The 7,734-nt window shown below is 34.5% G+C and overlaps 1 pseudogene; it reads right to left on the bottom strand.

Moving 5' to 3' along the window:
- Nucleotides 1–24: 24 nt before the first annotated feature.
- LOC129295597 (dihydropyrimidine dehydrogenase (NADP(+)), chloroplastic-like) lies at nucleotides 25–3,945 on the bottom strand (annotated as a pseudogene).
- Between the last annotated feature and the right edge of the window lie 3,789 nt (nucleotides 3,946–7,734).

Genomic DNA, 7,734 nt, shown 5'->3' with positions numbered 1-7,734 from the left:
TTATTCAAAGTCAGGAAATGGGCCTTCATAAATTTCAAAGCCATCACGGTTATCCATGAGACGCTAAACTCGAAACCCGATTTTCTTAGTCTGTGGAAGGCGTCGTGTTGAACTAATCCTTCAGCATTGACATAGTTCTTTGAAGTGATATGTTATGGATAAAGATAAACCCATTTAACCATAAGAAACTTGGGGGGCCAATGTTCATAGTGCTGAACAGTAAAAGCACCAAAGAGACCTAAGAAGCTAATTGCCTGACATACCTGAACAGTATTTGCCCCTAGAAGAATAAATTCAGCAGCATCACCACCAGTCTCAACACCACCTATGCCAGACAGTGAGTAGTAATCACTGTCAAACTCAGACTTCATCATTTTTGCGATGTTCATCACCTTCCCAAGTGCAATGGGATGAACTGCCTTTGCAGAATAACCCCCAGGAGTTGAATATCTGGTGAATTTTAGACACAGCATCAGATTAGATGTTCATAAACATTGAGGGAGGAAAAACCATGAAGTTTTGGGCATTAAGATTGCAAACCCCTCAACACAAGGCTCAGGGGTGTAATGTATTGAGATTGATTCCCATGACGCTCATGATTGTATTTATAGCTGATACTCCCTCGCATCCTGATCTAAGAGCAACTCTTGCTGGCTATAAACAGAAGCAACAGAGTCCAATAACAATATGGTCAAGAGTGATGATGATCTTCATCAATGATGGACAGAGAATTAGAATGCAAGTTACAAAGCTAACCTGTGAAATATCAGTGATGTTAGGAGTCATTTTAGCCCAAACAGGAACTGTAGCCTTCTCATTTATCCATCCGCAAACCTCTTCCAGAAGCGCACAATCTTGCCCAACCGCTGCACCCATTTTGCGTTCTGGCATACCGTGAGGACAGGAAAAATTTATTTCAATTGCGTCCTACAAGAATGTCAGACGAGTGAGATGCCAGAATTTTAGCTAGAAAAAAATGAGTTCGCGAACTCAGCCAATGAAGACATCTTACAACTCCAGTTTGCTCAACCCGGTCAATAAGCTCCTGCCAGGCAGCTTTATTGTACTCCTCCATAATTGAAGCAATGAGAATTCTATCTGGGTACTCTTCTTTAACTGCTTAATTCTTTCAACATAGTTTCAAGAGGACGGTCACTGATAAGTTCTATGTTCTCCCATCCAATAATTTCTCCTTTGGCAGAACCATTTGCACCAGCCCGTAGTCGGGCATATCGAGGAGTCACATTTATGACTTTTGCTGCATCAAGTGACACCTAGCAATAGAATAGCATCAAATTTCCTGGTTATCTTTTAACCGGAATGCTAAACACCAGTTGCATGTAAATTGACTACAGTGAAATTACTAATACCAGAAACAAAAAAATTTCCCATGGAGAGATTTGAGAAATTTCATGCCAAGGTGAAGTTTTAGTTCATGTAGCCTAAAAATGATGGCAAACACTGACTTTAAATTTAAAAAAAAAGTTCTCAGTGCACTTGTGGTTAAGGCGAGAGATTATTTGCAGAGCAGGTCTATAACTGGAAAATAACAAACAAGACCAATACCTCACCAAAACTAGTCAAAATTACAATTTGTCTAATTTGATTTTATTTCTAAAAAATGATTATGATGCATATTCCTAATGGCATAAGGACTTCAGATGCCAACAAGCAAACAAGGAACTAAACCCTAATTGAATTGTTCAAAATTCAAATAACACATGCGGTTATCAGAAGTTTAGATTAACATAAAACCCGCTTGTTCAGATAACACTACACTATTTATAGCCATTAATTAAAAAGCATATCTCGATTAGATGTTACACATTGGATCATGCACCAATAAAATAGTTATCATTAATTTGTGAATTGTAAAACCCTTTTGTGAACCATTAGACATTTTGGTCAATAGAAAGGGCTATGTCTTTATCAGTTCTAACTGTTGTAAAAAAGACAATGAAACCTTCCAAATTTTGGCATAAAGTAAATCCTCAATAAACATGTTGAAGGTATTTGATTCTTAGACAGGTGACTGATGACCAAGGCTTTCTTAAACCGATACAATAAAGTATATAAAAAATTTGCTTGCACTCTAATAAAAAGTCAACCTTAAAAAAACAATCACCGATTTTGGCAAGTATCAAATTCTTGACAGCAAATCATTGTGAATTTCCTTAAGTTACTCCACCTTACTATCATCAAGTAATACTTCTGTTTGGCAGGAGGAAAACAATGTTCTGAATTGTCTCAGAGTAGTCGTTTAATGCTAATTAAGAGGAAGCAAATGCGGGGAATCTGAACAAAATGACTTGAAAAAAAACAATGATATAATTTTACAGGAAAGCTGCGGGACCTGCTAAGTGCTAACTTCTACAGAATCAGAAAAGATTAACATAGACTATCTTAGAGTATATGCACATATACAATTTCTTTTGCACCAATCACTTTGTGGAGCATTTAGAATGATGAATAAATTACAGTATTTACTGGATTTAACACAGGCAACCACACCTCCATCCAAAATCCATAAATAACAATGAAACACTAAAACAAACACTGAGAGGGGGAAAGCCTTCTTACAGTCTTTTTTTTATGACAAACAGCTTACCAATGATGGATCGAAAAATACAGAATATATAGCTTAAAAAGACAGCTTTACATCTTCTCAGCTTTAATTCAAGTGACTCCTGTATTACATCAATAGCAACTTACCCGTGGATAGCCTTAAAAAAATACAGAATTGTCCCACAGTCCCAATCCCAATTAACCAACATAAACTATAAAGCTTGATTGCCTAAAAGATACACTGTGTGGTCACTGGCTGAACGCCAAAACGCAATTTATTCCCTGCCACGAAGATAAACATTAAATCTGTTCATTTTAGCACCATAAGCAGTGCTTATCCCTCTGTCACTGCATTGCCTATGCCTTTCTTAAAATTCTTGTTTTGTGCAATTGTACACGCCCCTCACGAACTATTCCATTTCATCCCACTCAATCTCAATTTCCACTCTGAAATGAAAAGGAACCCAAAGTTTTAGTGAAAAATTGAAGATCCGACGGCTCTTTCTGGATCAAGTCAAAATTTACGCATGGGATGCAGAATCCTCCATGTTGCAAGGTCCAAGGAGGCAAAATCTGATGATCGAGTGGGTAATATCAACCAGGAAAAACAGATAGTAGATAACAAGAGCTCGTTAATAGACCAAAAGCAGCTCAGTTTATATCAAGTCAAAAAGAACAAGGCCTGACAAAATCCATAACACAGCCATGGGCCTATCCTAATCAATATGGAATCATGATGGAAAAGAGGGAGGTGGAGAGGAGGGAAGAATCTTCGAAGAATTGACTGTACTTGTCCTAATCAAGCAACAAAGTACAGTAGTTGACATCCAAGTTTTACAGCACAGACCATAACAGTGGAAAATTCTTTGTTTTTTAGCTAAGAACAGTCAGTTGACCAGGATAGAGTACATAATATGATGTACTTCAGCCACGGTGTTCCTGAACACCAAATTACTGTAACTTTCCAGATATCAGATCCTTATGATTATGATTGTTAGTTTAGTTTTACTGGAAAACGAAATAAGCAGAGAAGCCAATGCAGGGGACGTAGCAATTACAAAGGGATTAGGCAAGCGTAATCCATTAACGAAATCTTACAGTCTTAGCAATCACGGCCCCCATCCTTCATCAAAGGCCCTTTTCATGACGGTGTAATTGGTTCCCGGTGGACCCGACCCAATTACAAAGGGATTAGGCAAGTGTAATCCATTAACGTTAACACTAAGATCTGGTTCTGTCTGAGTCTCCGAAGCATAAAACCTTAAACCCAACTCTGCTAGGACGAATCAGAGTTGTGGGACGACGAGGTAGGTAAGCCGAACCCAGAAGCCGAACGCCCCAGTTTTGATGTGGATCCCGGTCAAGATGAGAGGATGCCATAATGGATTTGAGTTTCTGCAAAGCTCAGATGCCGACGAAGGATCCGGAGGAGAAGAAGAGATGAAGGAGAAAAAATGAATCTGAGTGTAATTTCTTGATGACTTTGGAAAGCCAGAAAACGTATGATAATGGGGAATCGTTCGCGTCTGTAGCCCTTGGATGATGGTGAGAACAAATCTCGGAATAATCTAAACAAGTACCTAGAGAGTTGAACTTTGCACGTGAAAGTGACCGAGATCTGAAAGAGAATCAAAAAAAAAAAAAGCAAAAGAAAAAATGGTATCTCTTGGGTCTTGAATTCTTAATTGGGAATTACGGACAGGAGCGAGAAATTGTGGGCGTGGCGGGCGGAATGGAAATGGAACCCAGGAGGATGTTCACCACTGGACGAGAGCAAGAATCCTTGAAAATCATTACTCGTTTCCATATCCATTATCCAAACACATCCGGTTTCTCATCCGTTTTTGTATGGAAGGCAATTCCTGCTGTCGAATCATCATCAACATAAAATTTGAAATTTACAGTAGAAAATATACATGCATACATATATATACACATATACAACTAGCGAGAAATAACTTCTGGAATGGATGAGAAAATATAAATGATCAACTATAAATGATTTCCATTCCAGAAGTAACATAATTTTGCCTGAAAAAAAATATCATGCCATTGCTCCAGAATAATAAATCGTCAATCAACTATACAACAATTAAACTAACTCAAGAGAAACAAATACAATACAGCAAGTTAATCCCACCATTGACACCAGTTCCTACATGATTATTTCGTACAAAAATTGCTGAACAAAAAAAGATCAGCGCAAATTCATTTAAATTTATGTATCATACAAGAATACTAAATCGTAAATCTATAGCATGTATGTGATACACAACCAACTACGAGTCAAGAATAAATAATGATTTTTGGTACTTACATAACTAATATGGGTCTAGTCATAGTACAAAAACTCAAGAATTCAGAATGTTGACTATTATTGTGCATTACGTAATTTATATAAATACTATATAAAATCAGTATTAACAAATGGAAGGAGAAGTACGCAATTTATTGCACAATTACATAGAAAATAAGGGACTATGAAGTGTGAAGACTTGCTGAGAAGAAATAATGGTAGCAAATATATTTTAAGGCAACAAACAAAACTCAAAACCTATCACATATCAACTTTACTGCGCCTACCTGTCATCTAGACCAAATCCCATATCTTGGTGTGTTGTTTAAAATACACACACACATATAGGCTTAGAAACATACCTCCAATTGAAAATGGCAAGAAATTACAGCCTACTGGATATGCATCATGCTACTGTATCCAGTGATAACCTACAAAACTTACACAATAGATGCGGTGCTCAAAAAATAATCAATCTTAAATTAAGAGAACGTAAATGAATGAAATCTATAGTTATCATTATCAATCTTGTTGGCAATCCATGAAATAATTTGAAAAATCTTAATTACCTCATAGTGTTGTGCACAATACATCATGATAGCATCACTGTCATACATATCACTTCTAGAATCTTGGTGTGCTGCTAGCGAAAAACTGAGAGTTACAAACTAAATTTCAATAGATAACTATAAAGAATCACCAATTGAATATGCATCATACTGTTATATCTCACAAAAAATTGTTAAAAACAGGGAACATAATGTGGTGCTCAAGAAATATGATTTATTAAAATAAGGGATTGCAAATGATTGCAATCTAAATCCTGCAATCATGAACCTTGTTGGAAAATATGAACATTCATTGACTTTACAAGATATTCAAAAGCTCAATAACTTAAAATGCCCAATACACAGAGAAGGAAACGACTGAAAAATAATAATCCTACAAATTAGTTGAACGTAGTTGGCTATCCGTGAAATGCCTACTTAAAGAATATTGAGTTTATAATTAAAAAAAATCAACTTATAAGACATAGCATTCATTGAGTCCCATATTAATTCACATTGGTCGATAATAAGACATAGAAACCATAATGATATCATGCAAAATTCATCATCTTGCACCCTTTTGGAATGGACTTTACTATATGCATTGAATAAAACATATGTTCCAATACATATGGCTCATACACTAATTCATTCAATAAATTACATGATAAGGAAGAAATTAGTGTCATAATTTAAAATATATAAACGTACTACAAGGAAAATATTGTTTTCATAGCACTGATTAATCACGACATTCAATTCACAGGAAGGTACTCCTAACATGCCTTAACTATAATTAACAACTAACCATGTTATAAATTAATGAAGCTGTAAATTAAGCATCTGCCACATTGTTACCAAGATCATAAGCCATGTCTATTGTCACTAAACACAAAGCAACAATAGAGAGCCAGTAAAAAAAAGTATTACACATAGAAATGGTGCCATCATATACATTGATTGAATGGGAAAAAAAAGTGTCATGATACTGAATTGATATAAGCAGCCGGAAGCAACCAAACCTTGATAAATCTTCTGATATAAAAAGCTAGAAATCTGGTAAAAGCTTTACCTACAGTGGCATGGTCACAATTGCATAAAGGATACACTCTTATTTGCAAAGAAATCTATATATACACAGTAGGAAAGGTATAATGAATAAAATGAACTAACTACACTAAAAAACATCATACCAAAAAGGTGAAAAAATTGACAGTTAAAAGGTTTATCTCTTGATACATGGTCTATCAAAACATGAGGCCCCAACTAAAAGCTAAAGTATTTAGATGTTACCTAAAAGCTTCTGTTTTGTCTATCCTTCTGCAGAAATATAAAGAGTTAAAGAAATGTGAAAGACATTCACTACAATAAAACAAAGATAAGGAAATGACAACATTGAAACACAGGAATTTTTTTTTTTTTTAAAGGTACAATATAGGAACTAATGAGCACCATGCTCATCAACCCTTTGGGGTGATTTTGGGCCCTTTATTTTTTCTCAAATGATCTCTTCCATTGATTTAAAATTATTTTTTTAATATTTTTATATTATATTTTCAAAATAAAAATTATAAAAAAATCCTGATGAGCACAAAATGTAGTTGAGAACTAGTATTTTTTGTTTATAGGAAAATTTGGTGTACATTTTTTTTATATTTTTTTGTATATATTTTTGTAAATATAAAGGGAAATATAGATAAAATGAAAATATTAGTGTAATATACTAATTAATAGTAAAATAAGAGATTTAAAAAATCACTTGAGGAAGTACAAACCTTGTTTGGTTTTTTGAGGGAGAAAAAAAAGTGTAAATTACTATTAACACTTTTGTTAGATTATAACCTCATTGTTCCAACTAGATTGGGTACAAAGAACTAGATTAGTCCCTTACAATGTATCAAACTAGAGTTCAAATCTCTATTAAGAGAATGTACACATTTAGTGTCTAATTATACTTTAAATAGCTCATCCTTCATAGGAGGATAATATTATGAGCTATAAAAAATTTAAGTTAACACCAGATATTTGGTTCAACTGGTAAAGGAGTTGTATTAACTTAATCAAAAATTTCAAAATTTGAGTCCTGAAAATGCAATGGTATTAATGGTAGAACTTTTGTCTAAAAAATTCCCTACTTGACTTAATTTGGATTAGTTTAATCCCCATTAATTAAATTTTTCTTAGTTTGACATGGGACAATCTCAAGATACCAGTGCTAACACCCACCAAAAAAAAAAAAAACTATAACCTGATCGTTAGTATATGTGTATCTATTATTTTGAATGTATTTGTAGTTTTATTTTATTTTTTTAAACCAGCTTGTGG

The sequence above is a fragment of the Prosopis cineraria genome, unplaced genomic scaffold (genome assembly GCF_029017545.1).
Source record: "Prosopis cineraria cultivar Desert tree isolate PC_DT_omini unplaced genomic scaffold, ASM2901754v1 PC1, whole genome shotgun sequence".
Lineage (NCBI taxonomy): Eukaryota > Viridiplantae > Streptophyta > Magnoliopsida > Fabales > Fabaceae > Prosopis > Prosopis cineraria.
The sequence above is the reverse complement of the archived record's forward strand: the minus strand, read 5'-3'. Positions and strand labels throughout refer to the sequence as shown.